At 44.4% G+C, this 23,517-nt stretch overlaps 1 protein-coding gene across 5 annotated transcripts in view; it reads left to right on the top strand.

The window, feature by feature from the left end:
- Nucleotides 1–9,697: 9,697 nt before the first annotated feature.
- The window catches only part of IL34 (interleukin 34), a 76,844-nt gene continuing 63,024 nt past the window's right edge, over nt 9,698–23,517 (top strand). For 2 of the 5 annotated variants that reach the window (XM_066350068.1, XM_066350061.1), the window contains exon 1: nt 9,698–9,853. The gene's annotated coding sequence lies outside the window, so the exon portion shown is untranslated. Of the gene's footprint in view, nt 9,854–14,346; nt 14,370–16,555; nt 16,822–23,517 lie in introns of those variants that run through there. The other 3 variants (XM_066350064.1, XM_066350066.1, XM_066350062.1) reach the window with 3 other exon arrangements.

Here is a 23,517-nt window from a genome sequence, read left to right as displayed (position 1 = left end):
TGAGAAACAGCATAGGTGTTTGAGAAGCAGCAGCTTGTTGCAACCCTCTGCTTTCTGTCATAGTGGGGGAATATATTTTAAAAAAGGAAAACTCGGCCTTGGCAGGTTGGCTCAGCGGTAGAGCGTCGGCCTGGAGTGCGGGGGACCCGGGTTCAATTCCCGGCCAGGGCACATAGGAGAAGCGCCCATTTGCTTCTCCACCCCACCCCCTCCTTCCTCTCTGTCTCTCTCTTCCCCTCCCGCAGCCAAGGCTCCATTGGAGCAAAGATGGCCCGGGCGCTGGGGATGGCTCCTTGGCCTCTGCCCCAGGCGCTAGAGTGGCTCTGGTCGCGGCAGAGCGACGCCCCGGAGGGGCAGAGCATCGCCCCTGGTGAGCGTGCCGGGTGGATCCCGGTCGAGCGCATGTGGGAGTCTGTCTGACTGTCTCTCCCCGTTTCCAGCTTCAGAAAAATACAAAAAAAAAAAAGATTAAAAAAAAAAGGAAAACTCAATCTCTGGAATCAGGAATTGACATTTTTTGTTGTTGGTAAGATTTTATCGATTTTAGAGAAACTTGAGGATGAGTAGCGGGAGGCATCAACTGGTAATTGCTTCTTGAATGTGTCTTGACCAGGCAAGCCCAGGGTTTCTAACCGGCAACCTCAGCATTCCAGGTTGATGCTTTATACACTGCACCACCACAGATCAGGCACTTTTTTTTTTAATGGTACAGACTAGTTTATAAACTCAGTAATCATGGCTTAGGTGTGGGGAGATCACCACATGCCTGTGGTATTGCACTCAGGAAACCAGTCAACAACTAGGCTGTGGGAGGCAGGCTTAGTGCCAAAGAGGATGGATGCCCCCTGTTCCTGTGGAAGGATGTGATAGGTTTATTTGAGTAAATCCACAGACTGATGGGAAACTGAGATAAGTAGGAACTATGCCTCGTCCTTTGATAAGGGTTGTTTGGGAAACGTTATCCACAAGAGTTGGGAGGAAAACTTGCATTTAGTCCATTTGAAGCCCTTTTAATTTTATAGCATATAATACTGGTGTGTGTGTGTGAGAGAGAGAGAGAGATTGGGGGGGGGGACAGACAGGAAGGGAGAGAGATGAGAAGCATCAATTCTTTGTTGTGGCACCTTAGTTGTTCATTGATTGCTTTTTCATATGTGCCTTGACGGGGGAGGGGGGGGCTACTGCAGACCAAGTGACCCCTTGCTCAAGCCAGCGACCTTGGGCTCAAACTGATGAACTGCTCAAACCAGAAGAACCCATGCTCAAGCTGGTGACCTCGGGGTTTCGAACCTGGGTTCTCTGTATCCCAGTCTGACGTTCTATCCACTGTGCCACTGCCTGGTCAAGCTAATATCCTTAATTTTAGATCTTATACCATAACTGGGAATGTGTGGTCATCTGATTGTTGCTGTACTGGAGAGCTCCAGATATGCTGGGCAAGGGTAGATTTTTTGTTAGAATTTTGTGTTTCCAATTGTATTATCAGATTCTCTTTCATTCCTCTATAGCCCAAAGCCCAGCAAAAATGATAGAAACTCAGTGAGATTGTCATGAACTATGGGTTCATATTGTGAAAGGTTGATAGATGACAGATTATGAACTAATATTCCAAGTATTGTGCTAAACAGAAATTCACAGGGCAGGCTCAGATGAACTTGACAGTAGAGCACAGAGAATTTGCACATGTGAAATGGTCAGCCTAAATGTGTTTATAGTAGGAGGAGGACTAGAATCAGGAAACGCATTTATGCTGGTGTGGCCAGATAACAGTTGAACCAGTGAATGTGAGCAAGCCATTTGAACTTTTGAACCTTGGTTACCCTAGAAGGCAAAGGGAGAGATGTAACATCAACTGTGTGTAAGTCCCTAAATATGTTGCCCAATTTTACTTAAAACAGCATTGGGTTCCTAAGAATCCCAACTTTTTTTTTTTTTGAAAGAGACAGGAGGAAGAGAGTTAAGAAGCATGAACTCATTGTTATGTCACTTTAGTTCATTGATTGCTTCTCATGTGTGTCTTGATTGGGAGGCTCAAGCTGAACCAGTGACCTTTTTGCTCAAGCCAGCAATCTTGGGCTTCAACCCAGCGACCTTGGGCTCAAGCCAGTTTGACCATGGGATTATGTCTCTGATCCTGCTCAAGCCAGCAACCTTGGGCTCTTGAACCTGGAACCTCAGCGTCCTAGGTCGATGCTCCATCTACTGTGCTACCACTGGTCAGGCAGGAATCCCAACATTAATCATGAAGTCCAAGTGGCCCTATATCTTGGGATTACAAATTATTTTTGTGTGTTTGCTTTGTTATATTTTTCTCTCAAACTTTTCTAATCAACAAAATCCTTCAGGCCACTGAATAAAAGTACAGATTTTTAGGCATCTCCTGCTGAAGACTACAGCAAAACAGTAAGTCTGGAATGGGAACTTGTAAATAAATCAAGACATGAGCTCGCAAGGCCTGAGTTCAGTCAAGTCTGTTCCTCTGCTTAGATCTGTAACAAGCCAGCTGGCTTCTTATTCACAACATGGATATAAGCAGCATTGATGTGAGAATAAAATGAGAGCATTTACCTAAAGTAGCTAGCACTTGGCACAGCACACTGTGGGGCTTATTGAGCCAAACCTGAACTCTTAATATTTGGGGCTTAGGGTCGGCTCAGTGGAGTCTTCCATTTTCCTTTAGGAATCACCAAATAACCACGAACCCAAGTCTTCCCTCCAAAACCCATGCATATGCTGTGATGCTCTCTTTATAGTTTTGCTTTTGATGTGTCTGTTGACTCCCATGTTGTCTGTTGATGTAACCACAGGGGTGCTAGATCAGAGTGAGGCATATACAGATAGCATCTTAGCTTCATAATTGAGGGGCCTTCTCTGGACTTGCCTTTGCTAGTATTCTTGCAGCTGGAAAGGTTTTCTCTCCAGTTTTATTGAGATATAAGTGCCATAAATCTTTGTAAGCTCAAGGTGTACAGCATTATGGTTCGACCTGCATATTTTGTGTAATGATAACCCATTATCTCACAGATTGAAGAAAAAAATTTTTTTCTCCTTGTGATGAGAACTTTCAGGATCTGCTCTCAATAACTTCAAATATATATTGTACAGCAGTGTTAACTATAGTCATCATGTACATCACATCCTTAGTACTTATTTATCTTGTAACTGGATGTTTGTACCTTCTGACCACCTTGCTTCAGTCTCCACCCTCTCTACACCACCCCTGTCTCTGACAACTGCAAATCTGATCTCTTATTCTATGAGTTTTTTGGGGGAGGGGGGTTAGAGTCTACATTTAAATGAAATAACAGCATTTGTCCTCTGACTTACTTTACATAGCATATGCCCACAAGCATATGCCTTGCAGATGGCAGGATTTCTTTCATTTTTTTAATGACTAAATATTCCATTGCACATATATACCACAGCTTCTTTATCTATTCATCTGTCAGTGGACACTTAGATTGTTTCCATTGTCTTGGTTAGTATAAATAAGGCAACTATGAACATGTAGGTACAAATATCTTTCAAGTTAATGTTTCTGTTTCCATTAGATAGCCTCCCATAGTGGAATTGGTGGATCATATGGTAGTTCTATTTTTTTATTTTAATTCTTTTAAAGTCTTTATTCATTTTTTAGAGAGGAGAGGGGAGGAGCCGGAAGCATCAACTCCTATATGAGCCTTGACCAGGCAAGCCCAGGGTTTTGAACTGGCGACCTCAGTGTTGCAGGTCGACACTTTATCCACTGTGCCACCACAGGCCAGGTGGTAGTTGTATTTTTTAATTTTTAAAGGATTCTCCAAACATTTTTCCATGCAGTTGGGACTGTAAACTGATATAGTATACAAGGGTTGTCTTTTTTCCACGTCCTACCTAACATATTTTTTTAGAGAGAGAGGCAGGAACATTGAACTATTCCTTTATGTGCCCTGACTGGAGAATTGAACCAGCAACCTCTGTGCTCTGGGACAATGCTCCAACCAATTGAGCTATCTGGCCATGTCTTAATGTCTTTTAATTTATTGTTTTAGAAAGACAGAGGAAGGGAGAGGGAAGGAAAACTTATTTGTTCCGTTTAGTTGTGCATTCACTAGTTGCTTACTATGTGTTCCCTGACCAGGTATTGAACCCGCAATCTTGTTACGGGGCGACACTCAAAAACAATTGAGCTAACTGGCCAGAGCCCTCACATTTATCTTATCTTTGTTGATGGCCATTCTCAGGGGCATGAAATGATTGATAATTCATTGTGGTTTTGATTTGCATTTTCCTAATGACTAATGAGGTTGGGCATTTTTTTCGCATACTTGTTGACTATGTGTATGTCTTTGGGAAAATACCTGTTCAGGTTCTTTGCCCATTTTTTAATTGGAGTTTTTTGGGTTTTTTGCTATTGAGTTGTATGAGTTCTTTATGTATTTTGCAAATTAACTCCTTATCTGATACGTGATTTGCAAATAAATTTTCCCATTCCATAGGTTGTCTTTTCTTTCACTCTGTTAATTGTTTCTTTTGCTGTGCAGAAGCTTTTTTACTTTGATGTGGTGCCACTTGTTTTTTATTTTGTTGTATGTGCCTTAGATGTCATGTTCAGGAACTGTCACCATTGAGTTTCCTCTGCATATCTCCCTATGAGTTTGCTTGTTCTCTATAAGAGAGAGGCCTTTGGCAAGTGGATTTCTGGACCACAGGCCCAAGGAGTTAGGCTTGACTATATTGAGAGCAGGAATTTTATCTAGTTCATAGCTGTTGCCCCAGGACTCACAAAAGGTGCATCATAAATATTTAGTGGTTGGATGAGGCTAAATTACAAATCCTATCTGTGTAGGTATTAAGGGGAGCCAGTCAACTCCTTTGGGTTGAGGAACCAGGTAAATGGGAACTCTCCAGCCTTGCAAAACACATCACCCTGGCCGTGTGGCTCAGTGCATAGGATGTCATCCTGGCACTTTGAGGTTGTGGGTTTGATCCCCAGTCAGGACATATCGGAGAGGCAATCAATGAGTGCTTAACTAAATGGAACAAGTAAGTGGACCAGTGAGTTAATGCTTCTCTTTCTGTCTCTCTCCCCGCCCCTCAAATAAAAGGAAAAAAATTTTTTTAAATCAGAAGCTGCCATGGAACTCAGAATGTATAATATCGAGGCACTGAGGCATTTGTGCTTAGATTGTTAGGATGAATCGCTCCCATCCTGCTTCTCTGTTGAGTTCCTGCAACTTGGGTCTAATAAAGGACTGACAAGGTTTTAGCTGCCTCAGCTTTCCCCTGACCTCACGGGTGGGGGTTCCACAGATGTTGTTTCCTTTGGAGGATCTCTTGCCAAGAATAGCATTCCTTTGGGGGAGAGGGGTTCAAGTTGGACTGTGGATGGAATGTTGCTTTTTTTTTTTTTTTTTTTTTTTTTTTTTAGATGTGTGTCTAGCAAGACAGCTGCTAGGGCTGGAAAGGCTCTTGGGGGTTCAGTCGTCTCACGGGGAGAGCGCTGCTCTCCAGAGTACGTGCTGCTCCCATGACTGTGGGCTCTGCAGATTCTCACCAGTGGGGAGCCAGAAATGTTGGGAGCGTGCTTCAGATGGGATCAACCTGGCTCTTAATTACATATTTTTAGTTTTCTAAATTCTGTTTCTTTTCAAAATAGCAATGACGTGTGATTGCACAAATCATCCACTTGCTCATTTACATATGGAATAGTGTGTGAATATTTTAAGTGTATTGTACCCTTAAAATATACCCAAAGGCTGCCTTAGCTGGATAGCTCAGTTGGTTAGAGCATCGTCCTGAAATGCAGAGTTTCTGATTCCTGTTCTTATCTCTCTTTCACTGAAATCAATTAATTAAAAAACATATATATATTATTCAAAGGCTGTATCCCAAGCGTAGAACCATCTCTGCTGCTAAAATGAGTATAAGCAGACAGGCTTACTCTGGGCTATGTGGTAGGGACTCAGCAAACGCCTCCATGTCAGTGGCAGATTTATTTACATTTGGGGATTGGATAGCCCAATGTGTGGGGCTTATGTGAAGTTGGAGTGAACTGAAGTGAAACCAACAGATAGGACATAGCAATCAGAAGAATATTCTTCCCTAGTCTGGACCAGCACAACCAAGAGTTGTTCCTGTAGGCGTCTTGAAAGCCAACATCAGGAACTGTGCCCTAACCTGCTAGAAGAGGCTGCTAATTTCATTTAGTCCACCAGTGTTTACTGAGCACCTACTGTGTGCCACCTCCTCACAAGTCTGCTCTACCCCAGAAGTGGGAAGAGAGATTTTTTATAATCTAGCAGTTTCTGCCCCTCTGAGGCTGATGGTGAGGTGATTCTGTCAGACTGGTATCAAATTCAGAAGAGGCTAAGGCCCGTGTCTCTGGTTTTCTCAGATAAAACAAGCACAACCTTGGGACTTCCTTCCAGGAAAAATCAGAAGGTCCTAAATAAAAAAATAAGGAGGAGAGGGGGCAGCCCAAAGTTTTAGGTCAGGAAACAGCAGGAAATCTGGTGGTTTTAACCCTAGCTGGACATTAGGGTCATCTGAGTTTATTAGATTCCTGGGTTCTGCCCCAGATTACTCTTAAGAATCTGCTGGTGCCTGACCAGGTGGTGGCACAGTGGCTGGAGTGTCGGACTGGGATGCGGAAGGACCCAGGTTCGAGACTCTGAGGTCACCAGCTTGAGTGTGGGCTCATCTTGTTTGAGCAAAGTTCACCAGCTTGGACCCAAGGTCACTGGCTTGAGCAAAGGGTTACTCGGTGTGCTGAAGTCCCACGGTCAAGGCACCTAAGAGAAAGCAATCAATGAACAACTAAGGTGTCGCAACGAAAAACTGATTATTGATGCTTCTCATCTCTCTCCATTCTTGTCTGTCTGTCCCTATCTATCCCTCTCTCTGTCTGAAAAAAACAAACAAAAAAATCCCCCCAAAACAAAATTTTTTTAAGTTTTATTTTGAGAATATGTTTACTAAAGCTGGGAACAGTTAAGGAAGGGTTTCGGGTAGTAGAAGCATCAGGAGAGAGCCTAGGCAGTGCTCTGCTTTGGCTCCCTAGAAACATTTTCATAAAGAAGTGAGCCGAGGCAGGGCTGCTGTTAGCTCAGGGAGAAGTAAGTCACAGTGAGAGGGGTGAGCCAAGGTGGGGCTGCTATTAGCTCACTGAACCTGGTCATCAAAGTTTCAATACACAGGCCCACCCAGCAGAAAGGGCCCCCTTCTCTAATTGCAGACAAAATCTCAGGGAATGAGTGTTGCCTTTGAGTAGGTCATTTGGGAAGAGTTCACAAGTTAATTTGGTCCATGAATAAATGTGGTGTAGTCCTGGCCAGCTAGCTTTGTTGTTTCGAGCGTCATCCCAATGCGCAGAGGTTGCTGGTTTGATTCCTGGTTTAGGGCACATACAGAAACAGACTGATGTTTCTCTCTCTCTCTCTCTTTCTTTAAAATCAATTAATGAAAAAAAATTTAAATGTGGTATATAAGCTAGTGACAATCATCAAGAGAAGTATTAACATTTACTGTGGGTTATTAGGGCCTAATGCTGTTACCAGGCACGCTGGAGAATCTCTTGCCTTTTTTTTTTTAATATAAGTTTTCAAAGTTTATTCATTCTTGCCTTTTTTTTAATATAAGTTTTCAAAGTTCATTCATTCATTTATCCCTGGCCAGCTGGCTCAGTGGATAAAGCGTTGGCCCAGCATATGGATGTCCCAGATTAGTTTCCCCGTCAGGGCACATAAGAGAAGTGACAGTCTGCTTCTCTCCCCCTCCCTCTTCCCCTTCTCTCCCTGTTTCCCTCTCGCAGCCAGTGGCTCAATTGGTTCAAGCATGGACCCTGGGTGCTGAGGATAGCTCGGTTGTTCCCATCATCGGTTTCAGGTGCTAAAAATAGCTCAGTTGGTTCAAGCATTGGCCTCAGAGAGGGGTTGCCAGGTGGCTCCCCAGTCAGGGTGTATGGGGGAATCTGTCTATCTCCCCTCCTCTCACCTAAAAAAAAAAATTATTTTTTTAGAGAGAGAGGAAGGGGAAGACAGAGAGAGAAACATCAACTTGCAATTCCATGTACTTATGCATTTACTGGTTGATTCTTGTATGTGCTCTGACCGGGTATGACACCTGCAACTTTGGTATATCAGGACAATGCTCTAACCAACTGAGCTACCCAGCCAGGGCCAGGAATCTCTTGCCTTAAGAAGCTCATGCTGCAGCTGCAGAAAGGCCAGTCAGAAACAACATCCCATCTGTCGAATACCAAAAAAAGAGTAAGGGCGGGCCTTAGAAAGAGTACTGGATAGAGTCAAATGGCCTGGCTCACCAATCTCTAAGCAAGGAATCAGTTCAGGCCACTGAACTTGGGTGAAGAAGCCTGGGGAGACCTGGAGGCACCTCCATCCTGAACTGCAGTCCTGTACACATTGCTTTGAAAGAAAAGGGTAGAATTCCAAGCCAGAGGTCCCTGAGAAGGCACAGTCGAGTTTTTCAGGCTTCTGTGAGGCCCCAGTGAGATCCTATGGCTGTTTCCCCATTACCTCCACCCCCTCGTGCCCTCCCCCTGGCTGCCTGACTGGTATGAATCAACTTGGCAGAGCTCTTCAGCAAGGCCTTGCAGAGGGTGTGGCCAGTATAGCCAGGGCCTTGGGGATGGGGGCGGGTAATTAGTCAAGTGCATTCCAATGTGGGCATTATTGTCCTGCTGGGAGTTCAGGGCCAAACCAGGAATTTAGTTTTGTCAATCCAGTTGAGTAACCATTTCTTGAACAACTTCTTGTGCTAGGCATTGACATTCAGAGTAAGATATGTTAATATCTTCTCGTCCAGCGTTTCCCCAGCTGGGTGCTGTGGAATCCTAGATGTTAATAAGGGGCGCCTTGCTAAAGGATTCTGCTCACACTCAGGGAAACACTGCAAATTATCTTGTTGGATAGCTTGGTGCTTTGAACACAGCCCTTCCCCTGCCCCAAGCTTGTAATGTCCACTAGTGGGAGAGGTGAAGGATCCCTTGGGGTGTTGGCTCTTCCCTAACTCCAAATACAGTCTTGAGGAAGTCGGGGAGCTTGCTGAGAAAACTAGGTGGAGAAGGAACTGCCCTTCCAGTGCCCACAGAATTCTTCCGGGCAGAGTCCTTCTCAGCACTTGCTCTGACCGAGGCAAAGTGAGAGTGCCCTTGTCCTTGGAGATGGGGTTGAGCAAAGGGCCTCTCTTCTGTGTCCTCAGGATCTCCCACAAGCTCTGTGTGTCAGATCACACGTTACACCAGAAAAGGCCCTGAGTCATGTGGGGAAGCCCTGGCTGTGTGATCTTGGATTCAATACTCGATCTCTCTGGGCTCATATCTCTTATAGCCTGGGTAATCGATCGGTCTCCACACTGATGTTCATCAGTCTTTTTTTCTGTCTAATGTTTGCTTCCCTCCATGCACGCTGGTCACTACCTTATCACCCAATTTTATTAAGTTTTGTAAAGAGATTTTTTTTGTTAAAGTAATTGTGTTCTGGAGAGGAGCTGGGGTAGTCCCTTGAAATGACCCAACTGGGGATTCCCACCATGATCCTCACAGGCGCCTTTGGTCAGAATAGTTCCCAGCTGATCTTCTAAGTTTGTGGCCCCCTCCTATTCCCCACTCTGAGGCAGGCTGGGGACACGTGGCCCCGCCCCGCCCCTGCTGGCTTCAGTTTCTGAATCCTGTTGCAGTGGCCTGTTTTCCCTGCTCTTCCCATCAGCCGAGAAGCCTGGATTGTGGGCTGGGGACAGCCACAGCCTCTCCCACCTGATGCCCACTGCCTCTAGCCCCGAGGCACCTGCTCTGGGCCCTGGAGCCCCTTTAAAACTCCCAGCAAAGCTCTAGAAGATTCTGGTATGTGAACAGGTAAGAAGGCAGTTGATTTTCTCTCATGTGACTTTCTTTGCCTGATTTCTCCACCCTGATTTAGCTGCTTCCTTCACTGATCACAGCAAGAAGAATTTGAGCTAGACTTGACAGTCCCAGCCAAGAGGCTCTGAGCTATGTCTTAGAGAAATGGTATGAATTTTCTGTTCTGGATTTTTTACATATTTTTAAATTATTTTTTTAGGTTTTATTTATTCATTTTAGAGAGAGGAGATATATATAGAGAGACAGACAGAGAGAAAGAGGGGAGGAGCAGAAAGCATCAACTCCCACATGTGCCTTGACCAGCAAGCCAGGGGTTTCGAACCGGCGACCTCAGCATTCCAGGTCAACGCTTTACCCACTGTCCCACTGCAGGTCAGGTTGGATTTTTTACATTTTTAAACCTTTTCTTCAGCTTTGCAGGGGGAAAAAAAAAACAGATCCAAATCACCATAAAGCAAGTTACTTCTCTCCCTGTTCCCTGCTGAGGTTTGTCAACTGAAGAACCCACATTCTTAGATGGTTGTCATGGGTTACTGGGTGCTGCTCCTTTGTATATTGCTTTAGGATTTTAGACCTTAATATAGAATGTGCCTGAATTTGCCATATGCATTAATTACTTCATCAAAAATTGATTTAAAATTCTTTAAAGGAAAAGAAAAATAATAAAATGGTGTAGGTGAGCCTTTCTCATTCAGATGGTATTCTGAAATTAAAATGTTCTGCTTTGACATTTTGCATTTATTTTAAATGAACATAATAAACCAGCTATGTCATTTTTAAGGTCTAGGTGGTATTTGCCACTTGAACAAACCCATCCCCGGATGTACAGCCTCTGTCCCTTGATTGTGAAATCGGGCTGCTTCCAGTTATATTATAATTAATAATTCCACTTTTATGGACAACTCTGTGAAAATCCCTTTTTTTAATCTTTTAGATTTTTTCCCTTCTTGAGTTTTATTTCCCATCCAGAGCGAATACTTGGGGCAAAGGACAGGAACATTTTTGTAGCTCATCTCATGTTCCACATGGGGTCAGCTCAACTCATGGGAATTAGGAAACTAATTTCCAAGACTATGATGACATGAGGGGTGGGTGGGAAACTTGTTTCCTCTGGGAATTTTTCAGGAAAGGGGATGGAGGCCATCTAACGGTGGTTAAGACTTGATCTTTGAAGGTAACTGCCTGACCTGACGTTCACATGTAAAATACAGGTTAGAACACTTCTTAGGAGTACAGGAAGGGCAGAGAGAGTGTATAGCATTTATTAAGCACCGCTGGCTGGCTCTTTCAAGCCTGGGGCTTTCTCTGGGTTATTTTAGAAACTGGGCAGAAGTGAAAAGGTTGTCTCAAGGGCTTCTTGACTCCTGTCTTATCCAGCCACCTGTTGAGGATATTTTGACTCTCTGTGCTAAGCTCCTATCTGTGCTGAGCCTAGAAGGCCAGGCATTGGGGGATAACAAGAAAGGGTTCTAAAGGTTCCCCAGACTCCTGGCCTCCTACTGCCATCCGATCTGAGTGCTACTCTTCTTATCTCTTAACCATCCTCCTCAAAGCACAGATTTAAGAGATCCCTGCGCAGAGTGGAGAATTCCCCAGAAGTCTGTGGGCACACCTTTTGTTCCCCACTCAGAGATTACTGGGAGGCTACAGTAGAATAAGCACAGGCTGGTCAGGCTGGGTTCCAATCCTGGGTGCACCAGTTCCCAGCAGTGGGCAGTCATTGAACCTCTCATCATCTGTGTCCTTATCTGTAAAATTGAAATGTTATCACCTGTGCCATAGAATTACGTAAGATAACTAGGTAAAGTCGCTGGCACTTAGGGGCCCATTGTGGAAGCTCAAGGCCATGTTACAGAGCCTTTGGGAAGGTGATAGACTTAGCCATAAAAGAAGGGCAGAAAACTCATGCGTTCATTTTCTTGATCAACATTTATCAGTCTGACTGGTCAAGGGAATGGAAACTAGGAGGAGACACATAAGAAAGGTTCTCTACTCTTGATATAGGCATACATCCCATCTTGTGGGAACACAATAGGCTGTGACTGAGGATGTCTGGTCACTGCGGGACAGCTCCCTGCTTACGAAGGAAAAACAGCCTAACCAGGCGGTGGCACAGTGGATAGAGCGTCAGATTGGGATGCTGAGGACCCGGGTTCGAGACCCCGAGGTCGCCAGCTTCAGCGTAAGTTCATCTGGTTTGAGCAAAGCTCACCAGCTTGGACCCAAGGTCGCTGGCTCGAGCAGGGGATTATTCAGTCTGCTGTAGTCCCATGGTCAGGGCACATATGGGAAAGCAATCAATGAACAACTAAGGTGTCGCAACGAAAAACTGATTATTGATGCTTCTCATCTCTCTCTTCTTTCCTGTCTCCCTATCTATTCCTCTCTCTGACTCTCTCTCTCTGTCTCTGTAAGAAAAAAAAAGAAGGAAGAACAATCTATTAGGCAGAAAGGAGAAGGAAGCAGGAATAGGAAGGGAATTGGGAAAGTTCTGGAGGGAATGGGAGAGTGGGAGATGAAAAGAGGAATTTGGTGGAGACCAAGTTTTAAAGAACCTTGAAAGTCCAATGAGAACTTGGACTTCATCTCAAGGATACAGGAATTTGGGCAGGTTTGGGGATGCCTGTTCTGGTAGTTTTAGAGGGTAGGGGATGGTATTGGAGACCTGGAATGCTTCCAACCTTCCACCCCATCTCAGGGGCTTTGATGGTACCCAAAATAAATAAATGCAAAAAGTAGAATTCTCCGGATAGGCTTAGTGCAGGGAGCCAGGCCTGGGAGTTGGGCCCTGGGGTTCTGGGGTTTTGGCCTCAGCTCTTCTGCCACCGGAGTAGGCAAGTCTCTTCCCTCAGGCGAGGGTTCAGGGAAGTTAGGCCTGGTTTTGTCTGATGACCATCCATGACCCAGGCTTGGAAGGAAGAGTCATCTCTGAAATGGACAATCGGATCCTTTGACCCCAAGAGACTCCATGGAGTTCTGAGAACCATGGCCTACAGGCCTGCGACAATCCCAGGGGTTTTCTGGGCTCCAGCTATCCTGCACACTTGTGCTTGAGGGCCATGTTTCACAACTGGGGGTGATGTCCCCTGGGAACAGGGCTGCAGTCAGCCTGGGAATCTGCCTCCTGAGCTTCCCAGGGCTGTCTGTGCATCCCAGCCAGGAAGAGCTCCATACCCAGCCAGGCCTTCCCCCTGGGGGTCATCTCAGGTGATGGGGAGGTGGATAAGTGGGGATGTCTCTACAGTTAGCAAGGTCAAAGTCCAAGTGGTGAGTTTTTTTTAAAAATTTTTTTTAAAGACTTTATTTATTCATTTTAGACAGGAGAGAGAGACAGAGAGACAGAGAGAGACAGAGAGAAGGGAGGAGCAGGAAGCATCAACTCCCATATGTGCCTTGACCAGGCAAGCCCAAGGTTTTGAACCGGCAACCTCAGCGTTCCAGGTCCACGCTTTATCCACTGTGCCACCACAGGTCAGGCAAAGTGGTGAGTTTGAAAGGCCCAAGAGATGAGGACTCGCTAGGCAGCTATTCAGAAAGGCCAGGCGCTGCTCTCAAGCGTTCTGGTTGCCTCTTGCCTGTCATAGCATGACCACATTTACATTTGGGCCCTGGACTCTCCCACCACATCCAAACCTCCACTTCTGGCTTTATCACCTACGTGCCTCCTCAATCCTCCCTTCCCGGTGGCCACACCTTCCCTTCCCAGCTTCCTTGTCTTTCTACTTTCCCAGATCATTAAAATCTCCTCGTATGCAGTTTGTAAAAACTATCTTAATTATTGGTATTAAGTACATTTACATTATTATGAAACACATCTCCAGAACTTTTTCATCTTGCAAAACTGAAACTCTGTACCCATTGAGTAATGACCTCCTGCCCCCAGCTTCTGGCAACCACCATTCCACTATATGTTTCTTTGAATTTGAATACTCAGGTATCTCATAGAGGTGGAATCATATCGGATTTGTCTTTCTCTGTCTGGCTTTTTCCATTTAGCTGAACGTCCTCAAAACTTATCCATGTTGTAGCATGCACCAGAATTTTTTTCCATTTTAAGGCTGAATAATACTATTTCATTGTATATATACCACATTTTGCTAATCTACTCATCTGTTGATGGACACTGGTTGTTTCCATGGTTTAGTTATTGTGAATAATGCTCCTATGAATATAGGTGTACAAATATCTTTTCAAGACCATGCTTTCAATTTTTGGTAGGTATATAACCAGAAGTGGAATTGCTAGATCATAAGGGAATTCTGTTTTAAATTTTTTGAGGAACCTCCATACTGTTTTTCATAGCAGTTGCAACATTTTACAATCTTACCAATAGTTCCCAAGGGCTCCAATTTCCAACACTTGTTATTTTCTGTGTGTTTTTTTTTTAATTTAAAAGACTTTATTTATTCATTTTAGAGAGGAGAGAATGAGGAGGGAGAGAGAGAGAGAGGGAGAGAGAGAGAAGAGGGGAGAAGCAGGAAGCATCAACTCCCATATGTACCTTGACCAGGTAATCCCAGGGTTTTCTGTGTTTTTGACAGTAGCCATTTAATGAATGTGAGGTGATATCTCATTGTAATTTTGATTGGCATTTCTTGGATGATTTGTGATGTTGAACATCTTTTCATATATCTGTGGGCCATTTGTTTATTATCACTGGAAAAATGTCCATTCAAGTCTTTTGCCTATTTTTTAAGTAGGTTATTCATTTTTTGTTTTATTGAGCTGAAGTAGTTCATTATACATTATATATATATATATATATTGAGCTGAAGTAGTTCATTATACATATATATAAATTCCGGGCTTCTATTCTATTTCATTCTATTCATGTGTCTTTTGATGCACAAAAGTTATCAATTTTGATGTAGTTCCATTTATCTATTTTTCTTTTTGTTGCCTGTGCTTTTGGTGTCACATCTAAGAAATCATTGCTAAGTCTAGGCCCTGCCCAGTGGTTCAGTGGATAGAGTATCATCCTGGCACACCAAGGCTGTGGATTTGATCCCCAGTCAGGGCACATACAAGAACCAATCAATGAGTGCACAAATAAATGGAATAACAAGTTGGTGCTTCTCTCTCTCTCTCTCTCTCTCTCTCTCTCTCTCTCCTTTATCCCCCCTCCCTGACTTTTCTCTCTCTCAAATCCATGGAAAAATTAAAGACAGAAAAATAATTGCCAAGTCCCATGTCACGAAGCTTTTTACCTATGTTTTATTCTAGGAATTTTATAGCTTTGGATCTTATGTTTTGCAAACATTTTAATAGCTTTTTAGTTTTTATAACATGTGCTTATAAAAAATACCTGCAGTTCTGAAAGGCACAAGAAGAAAAGCAAATCCCAACCCCATTCCCTAGAATATTTTACTGGGCAACTCTCTAGACCAGGGGTCGGGAACCTATGGCTCGCGAGCCAGATGTGGCTCTTTTGATGGCTGCATCTGGCTTGCAGACAAATCTTTAATAAAAAAACACGTTAAAAATATAAAACATTCTCATGTATTACAATCCATTCATTTCCTACCGCTCATGTTCATGGTTGCAGGTGGCTGGAGCCAATCACAGCTGTTCTTCGGGACAACACCAAATTTTTATTGGATAATTTGTAACGTACACGGGTCGTTGTATGGCTCTCATGGAATTACATTTTAAAATATGTGGCGTTCATAGCTCTCTCAGCCAAAAAGATTCCCGACCCCTGCTCTAGACAAAGCCACACTTCATCACTTTTCAGACTGTAACCTCAGAAATCACCTGGCGATTTTGTTAAATATTAGGTGACACTACTGCTACTGACCAGGAAACCATAGCAACGAAGATCTGTATTTGTACACACACACACACACACACACACACACACGGCTCTATGACTCATCTATACATGACTTTGGCTTTTTTGGGGGGTGTGGGGACAGCACATCGACTCATTGACTGGGGATCCAACCTGTAAACTTGGCATATTGGGAAGAGCTCTAACCATCTGAGCTGCCCAGCCAGGACTAAACATAATTTTCTTATTACCTGTTTTTTAACTCCACTCAAATGTATGTCATGGAAATGCAAATAAATGTAGATATCCACTTTTATCATGGCCACATACTATCTATCCCCTTGCATGGTAAGATAGTAGTCAAGTAGTCCCTACAAATGAAATTCAGGGTGCTAGCAAATGATCGCTGTTATACATAATACAGGGGCAAACGGCTCTGTGACCCTGGCTTTGTTTACCTGAAGAAATTATTGTTACTGTGTTTGTTTTTCTGAGAAGCAGACCAGAACTAATACATTCATACTCCCTGGGATCATCTAGGAGGCTGGACCCTTAATCTCAAAGCTCTGCCAGCCCTCCAATGGCGAGGGGCAGAGCAGTGTGGGACAGGTGTGGGACAGCTTGGGGATCGTCATGGGAGTGGGAGGAGGCAGTGGTGGCCATCACAGTTGGCAGCCACTCATCAGCCTGGCACTGTGTGTCTGGTGCTCATTTAATGTCTACAGCTCCCTGCAAAGTTTGACTGAGTCTCTCCCAACTTAACAGATGAAGAAACGGTGGCTCAGGGAAGACTTAGCTTGCCCACGGTCAGGCAGGCAGGACGCCGCAGCGCGGGGGATGTCCCCGCGCTGCACCCGCTGCTCCTTGATGGGGTCACTTAGCGTGCAGGGCCTGGCCCCTTCCGACGGCCCTGCCCCGCGCTCCAGGCGCTCCAGGCGCCCGGCTCCACCGGATTCGGGAATCCGCGCGCCGCCCCTGGCGGGCTCCCCGCTCCCGCCCGCGCCGCCTCTGCTCTCGCGCAAGAGAATCCAACCAAGGCGCCACCGGTCCATCTCGCGGCTGCGGAGCAAGCCCGCGTCCCACTGCCGTCCCAGACCCCACTCTTCGCTCCAGCTTGGCTGCCAGAGAGGGAGGCCCAGCCCAGCCCAGCCCAGGGAGGCCTCCAGGCCAACAGCTCTGCGGACCGTGCAGGGTAAGGCCTTTGCTGAAACCGTCTTTTAAGGGTCGCCTGGGTCCCAGAGATCCAGGGACTGGGGTTATTCTTGCACTCCGGGCAAGGAAGAGGTCTCCTTCGGGGGTCATCGTTTCCTCCCTGACAGAGCTCAGAGGATGCTGGAGGCACCAGGTTGGTCACTGAGCCGTCAGACAACAGGGATGTGCCGGGATGAGGGCTGTTGGGAACACCGGACAGCCCTGAGCTTGAATCCCTGGTCTGCTGCATGCTGCCTGTGGGACCCTGGGCAAGTCACAGGCCTCTCCGGTTCCACTTTCCTCAGGGAAAGGACGATAAATATCGGCTCTCCCTATATTGTCTAACATTCATTAAGATGGCTACTATACGAAAACAGAGGCAAAACAGAAAATAACCAGTGTTGGCTGGGATGTGGAGAAATTGGACCCTTGTGCATTGTTGGCGGGATTGTAAAGTGGTACAGACACTGTGGAAGACAGTTTGGCAGTTTCTCAAAAATTAAGAACTAGAACTACCTAATGATTTAGCAGTCCCACTTCTGAGTATGTACCCAAAAGAATTAAAAGTGGGATCTTGAGGTATTAGTACACCCATGTTCATAGCAGCATTATTTGCAATAGCCAAAAAATAGAAGCCACTCAGATGTCCATTGACAGATGAATGGATAAACAAAATGTGGTGGATACATACACTGGAATATTATTTAGCCTTAAAAAGGACACATGCTACAACACAGATGAACCTTGAGGGCGTTATGCTAAGTAAAATAAGCCAGACATAGAAGGACAAATACTCTACTCTATACTCTACTTATATGAGGTCCTTAGAGTTGTCAAATTTATAGAAACAGAAAGTAGAATGGAGCCCTGGCTGGATAGCGTGGTCGTTACAGTGTTATCTTGATATACAAAGGTTGCAGGTTGGATCCCCCGTCAGGACACATACAGGAACAGGTCAATGTTTCTCTCTCTCTTCCTCTCTGCCTAAAATAAAAATTTTTAAAAAAATCAATACATAAACTTAAAAAAAGAAAAAGAAGAAAGTAGAATGGAGGTTGCCAGTGACTGGAGGGAGGGAGGAATGGAGGAATCATTATTTAGTGGGTATAGAGTTTCAGTTTTGCAAGACAAAAAGAGTTCTGGAGAAGGATGTCAGTGGTGGTTGCACAACAACTTGAATATACTTAATACAGTCACTATACACTTAGAAATGGTTAAGATTTTATGTTATGTATATTTCACCACAATTTTAAAAATTGGGCAAAGAAATAGTGCATGTCTCACAGGGGTTTTATAAAGGTTGAGTGACACAGAAGATGTGCAAGGCCTAGGAGATATCCAAGGTGTTCTGCTTCGCGGACCCAGCGGCTGGAGGCTGTGTGCGTCCCTGTGGGGAGCAATGGAGCCATAATGCATGAGATGCTCAGGGTGGGGTTCAAGGGAGCCTTCCTGGAGGAGTAACTGGAGCCCTGTTCAAAGGCATTTGTAGGGTGGGTGGATTCCAGACCTTGGAAAGTCCCTGGCAGAAAAATCCCTTCCATTAAGGGACAGTTTGCAGGGAGGAAATTTTGGCTCTGCTTAGAGAACTTGTGATCAGAGCTATCTGAATGTGGTACAAGCTGCTTCATGGAGTGATGAGCTCCCTGTTAGTGGAGGCATGTAAGGAGAGGCTGGGCAAGCTGCAGAGGAGATCCTGCATGAGGGGGTGGGCCAGAGGGTCTCCTAGGCTCTGCACCTCCCTGATGATCCAGTCCAGACAACGTTTTAGATAACAAAGTTATATATTATAGAGGGTGGGACCCAAGTCAGAGGGAGGGGGCAGGCAGGCGGGAGGTCTTGCTACTAGTACTGCCCTAAGTAACAGTAATAATAGCTGCTGCCTTTTACCCTGGGCAAGCACTGTGTTAAATGCTGAACAGGCTTGGTCTGAAATCCACGTTACAACCCTGTGTGGTAGTTACTACTATTTCCCCATTTAGCTTAGCTGGGAACCTAAGTCACCTGCCTATGGCTAGCCAGTATGTAGTAGAGCTAGAATTTGAACCCAGAAAGTTTAGCTCTAGCCCTCTATGTGGGGTGGAAATCTCCAAAATCCACTTCCCCAAGCTGGCACTCCCTGCTGCCGTGGCCCTGGCCAACTCCTGACACTCCCACGGGTACCGGTTCAGTTGTGGCCCGCTCCCCTGCCGGTGAGTCAGCGCTGCCCGGCTCCCTCTGGCTGGCGCGTCTGCGAGCCAGGCCCTGCCTGTTTGGGTCTCCAGGGTTCAATGATAACATTGTGCAGAAAACTGGCTATGACTGGGAGCCGGGCTCCCTGTTAACTCAACAACACCCATGTCCTTTCATGGGACCCTCTTTAACAACTCTCTTCCTGACCTCAAAGTCCTTCCCAAAAGCTGTTGAGTTCATTCTGTTTTTTTTGCAACTGTGTTTTTTCCAACCCAGCTCACTGGGTGCCAAGACCTTGTCCATGTGATTCAATTTGTCCAAGTTTCCAGTCAAGTACCCACAGGGCAACCAACACTATCCCTAATGGTAGCAATACGGTGGCCTCCTCTGGCCTCAGATCTGAGCAGGATTAGAGAGGAAGCCCTGGCGGGGACCACAGTTTGTCCAGAATTACACAGCTGGGGTGGCATTTACACCATATGAAGGCACACCTCTGTGCCAGGCAGGGTGTGCAACCCTGGGCAGCTGCTATCTCACTGAATCCATACAGAGCCCAGGAGGCGAAGAACTGTGTTTATTCCCAGATAACAGACAAAGAGACTGAGGCTTGGGAGGTTAATCACGTGTTCAGAAGCCTGGGTTTTCTCTACTCCCTGCTGCTGCCCTTGAGGCTCTGCATTGCTGGTTTCCCAGCAGTAATATCGGGGCCACTCACTGCCTGGTGGAGTAACATACACTTCAGCTTTGTCTCCCACTGCTGCCTGGTGCTCCCACTGCCACCATGGGCATGGGCCTTGGTAGTGCCATTTTTATGGATGAAGAAGGTAACTTAGAGGCTCCTGAGGGTCCCATCGTAAAAAAGGCACACCAGGGCAGGGTGGTGGCCCCCCTTGCTCTGTAGGTCCCTTCCCATCTTCATTGAACTGGGTCATAGAATACGTCGCCGTCCTGCTTGCCTCCTTGGAGGGGCTGTCCCAGGCCTCAGTGAAGCTGCTATGCATGTAGGCCAGCAGACCAGGTGGCCTGGCAGAGGCTGGGCTGGGGCCACGTGCTTTCTTTCCAGTGTCTTCCTGCAGTGGGGAAGCTTTTGAGTGTCATTTCTGCAGAAAGTACCTCCTGGGTTCCCCACCCAGCCAAGAGAAGGTCACTCTTCCCCCATCTATAGAAATCATGTAGGCAGTATAATTCAGAGTTCTGGAACTTTTAAACCAACCCTAGAAGGCGTCACTCTTAACTCACAGGAGGAAGCTGAGGTTGGTTCAAGATTGGGGACTTAAATCCTGGGCTGTCTGTTTGGAAAGCACATGACATTGGCTGAATAATTTTTATTTTATACTTTGTAAGCTTTCTTTTAAAAAATACTTAATAAGAAAAAATAACTAATAGGCTTATTTTTAAAGGACAGTTTAGATTTACAGAAAAATTGAGCAGAAAATACGAGTTCTGTGTAGCCATCCCACTCTAAACATATAATATCCCTTGTTATTAACATGCATTATTAGTGTGTTACATTTGTTATAATTGATGAATTGATATTGACATATATTATTATTATTAACTAAAATTCATAGTTTATATTAGGGTTTACTCTTGGTGCTGTGTATTCTATGGATGTTGACAAATATATAATGGCACTGTGACAACTGTGACTTCCATAAAGTGATGTCCAGTTGTACAGAAGAGTTTCACTGCCCTGTGTGCTCCACTTATTCACCCTCCCTGCCCAGAACCCCTGGCAACCAGTGATCTTTATACCATCTGTGTAGTTTCGCCTTTTCTAAAATGCCATACAGTTGGAATCATAGAGTATATAGCCTTTCCAGATTGGTTTCTTTCACTTAGAAACATAACATTTACGGTTCCTTCATGTCTTTTGTGGCTTGATAGCTCATTACTTTTCAGTGCTGAATAATGTCTCATTGTATAAATGGACTATTGTTTTGTTTTGTTTTTTGAGGGAGAGAAGAAGGGGGGAGGGAAAGAGAGAGAGCGAGCAAGAGAGAGAAGCATCAGCTTGTTCCACTTACTTGTGCTATTGATTGCTTCTCATATATGCCCTGATCGGGGCTCGAACTGGTGAGCTTGGGGTTGAGCCGATACCCTCGAAGTCGAGCCGTGACCCCAGAAACTAACCAGTGACCTTGGTGCTCTGGGATGATGCTCTATCTACTGTGCCACCCGCCAGGGCCTGGACTATAGTTTTTTTATCCATTCATTTATTGAGAAATATCTTGGTGGCTTCTAGATTTTGGTGATTATGAATAAAGCTGCTATAAACATGTATGTACATGTTTATGTTTACTCAGTTGGCTAAATACCAAAGAGCATGATTGCTGGATTATATGGTAATAGTATGTTAAGTTTGTAAGAAGCTGCCAAATTATCTTCCAAAGTGATTGAACTAATCTGCATTCCCATCAGCAATCATTGAGATCCTGCATTCTTATTAGCATTAAGTGTTGTTAGTTCTTTTGGATTTTAGCCAAAAAGTAATAAGTGTGCAGTGCTCATTGTTCTAATGTGCAATTCCATAATGACATAGGATGTTGCACATCCGGTGCTTATTCTCATTCATTTATTTTCTTGGTTAGATGTCTGTGCATATTTCTTATCTATTTTTTAAATTTAAAAAAAAATTATTGATTGATTTTAGAGAGAGAGGAAGGGAGAGAGAGACAGAAACATTAATCTGTTTTAGTATGTGCCCTGACCAGGAATCAAACCTGCAACCTTTATGTATTGGGACAACACTCTAACCAACTGAGCTATCCAGCCAGGGCTTATTCATATTTTTAACTGGGTTGTTTGTTTTCTTATGGTTGGTTGAGTTGGAAGAGTTTTTAAAAATATATTTTAGATCCAATTTCTTTATTAGATATGTCTTTTGTAAATATTTTTTTTTCATTTTCTGAGTTATGTCTTTTGCAGAGCAGACGTTTTGAATTAAAATTTTTTTTTAAATTTGTTGATTTTAGTGAGAGAGGAAGGGAGAAAGAGAGAGAGAGAGAGAGAGAGAGAGAAATACAGATCTGTTCCCATTTGTGCCCTGACCAGGGATAGAATGGGCAACCTCTGTGCTTCGGGAGGATGATCCAACCAAATGAGCTATCTGCAGGGCAATTTTGATTTCTTTCTTTCTCTCTTTCTTTCTTTCCTTCCTTCCTTCCTCCTTCCCTCCCTCCCTCCCTCCCTCCCTCCCTCCCTCCCTCCCTCCCTCCCTCCCTCCCTCCCTCCCTCCCTCCCTCCCTTCCTTCCTTCCTTCCTTCCTTCCTTCCTTCCTTTTTTTTCTTTGTGAGAGGACGGGAGATAGTGAGATAGACTCCCACATGCTCCTCAACTGGGATCCACCCTGCAACCCCTGTCTGGGGCCGATGCTTGAATCAGCTGAGCTATTTTTAGCTCTTGAGGCTGACACTCAGAGTAACTGAGCTATACTCAGTGCCCAGGAGCCACTGGCTGAGGGAGTAGAAGAGGGAGAGAAGAGGGATGTGGGGAGAAGCAGATGGTCGCTTCTACTGTATACTCTGACTGGTAAATTGAACCCAGGACTTCCACATGCCAGGCTGACTCTCTATCCACTGAGCCAGCGGCCAGGGCCCATTTTGAATTTTAATAAGGTCTAGCAGTGTCTTCTTTTTTCCACATGGATTGTGCTTTTGTTATACCTAGAAACTCACACCAGAACCAAGGCCACCTAAATTCTCTCCTGTTATATTCTAGAAGTTTTATTATTTGCATTACACATTTAAGTTTAAGATCCATTTTAAATTAATTTTTGTAAAAGGTGTAAGATCTGTGTCCTGATTTCTGTTTTGTTTGTTTTCGTATGTGAATGTCTACTTTGTTCTAGCACCATTTGTTGAAAAAATTATACTTTTCTATTGAATTGCCTTTGCTTCTTTGTCAAAAATCAGTTACCTGTATTTATGTGGGTCTTTTTCTGGACTATCTATTCTGTTCTGTTTATTTATTTGTCTATTCTTTTGCCAATACCTCCCTGATTTGATTACTGTAGACATATAGTAAGTCTTGAAGTCAAATAGTGTCAGTTCTCCAACTTTATGCTTCTTCATCATCATGTTGGCTATTTTAGGTCTTTTGCCTCTCCATATAAACTTTAGAATCAGTTTATTGAAAGGAATACCTTTCTGGGATTTTGAATGAGATGGCATTGAATCTATAGCTCAAGATAAGGAGAGCAAACATCTTAACAATATTGAATCTTCCTATCTATGAACATGAAACATCTCTCCATTTATTTAGGTCTTCTTTAATTTCTTTCATCAGAGGTTTATAGTTTTCCTCAGATAGCTCTTCTACATATTTTGTTAGATTTACACCAAAGTATTTCATTTTTTTCAGTGCTAATATAAATAGTATTGTGTTTTTAATTTTAAATAGTTAAAATATATGCATGGTAAAAAAAAATACAAAAGATACAGATTGGTGGTCCTGGCTGGGCAGCTCAGCTGGTTAGAGTATCATCCTGATACACCAAGGTTGTGAGTTTGATTCCCAGTCAGGGCAC

The sequence above is a fragment of the Saccopteryx leptura genome, chromosome 9 (genome assembly GCF_036850995.1).
Source record: "Saccopteryx leptura isolate mSacLep1 chromosome 9, mSacLep1_pri_phased_curated, whole genome shotgun sequence".
Lineage (NCBI taxonomy): Eukaryota > Metazoa > Chordata > Mammalia > Chiroptera > Emballonuridae > Saccopteryx > Saccopteryx leptura.
This window is presented reverse-complemented; position numbering and strand designations above follow the sequence as displayed.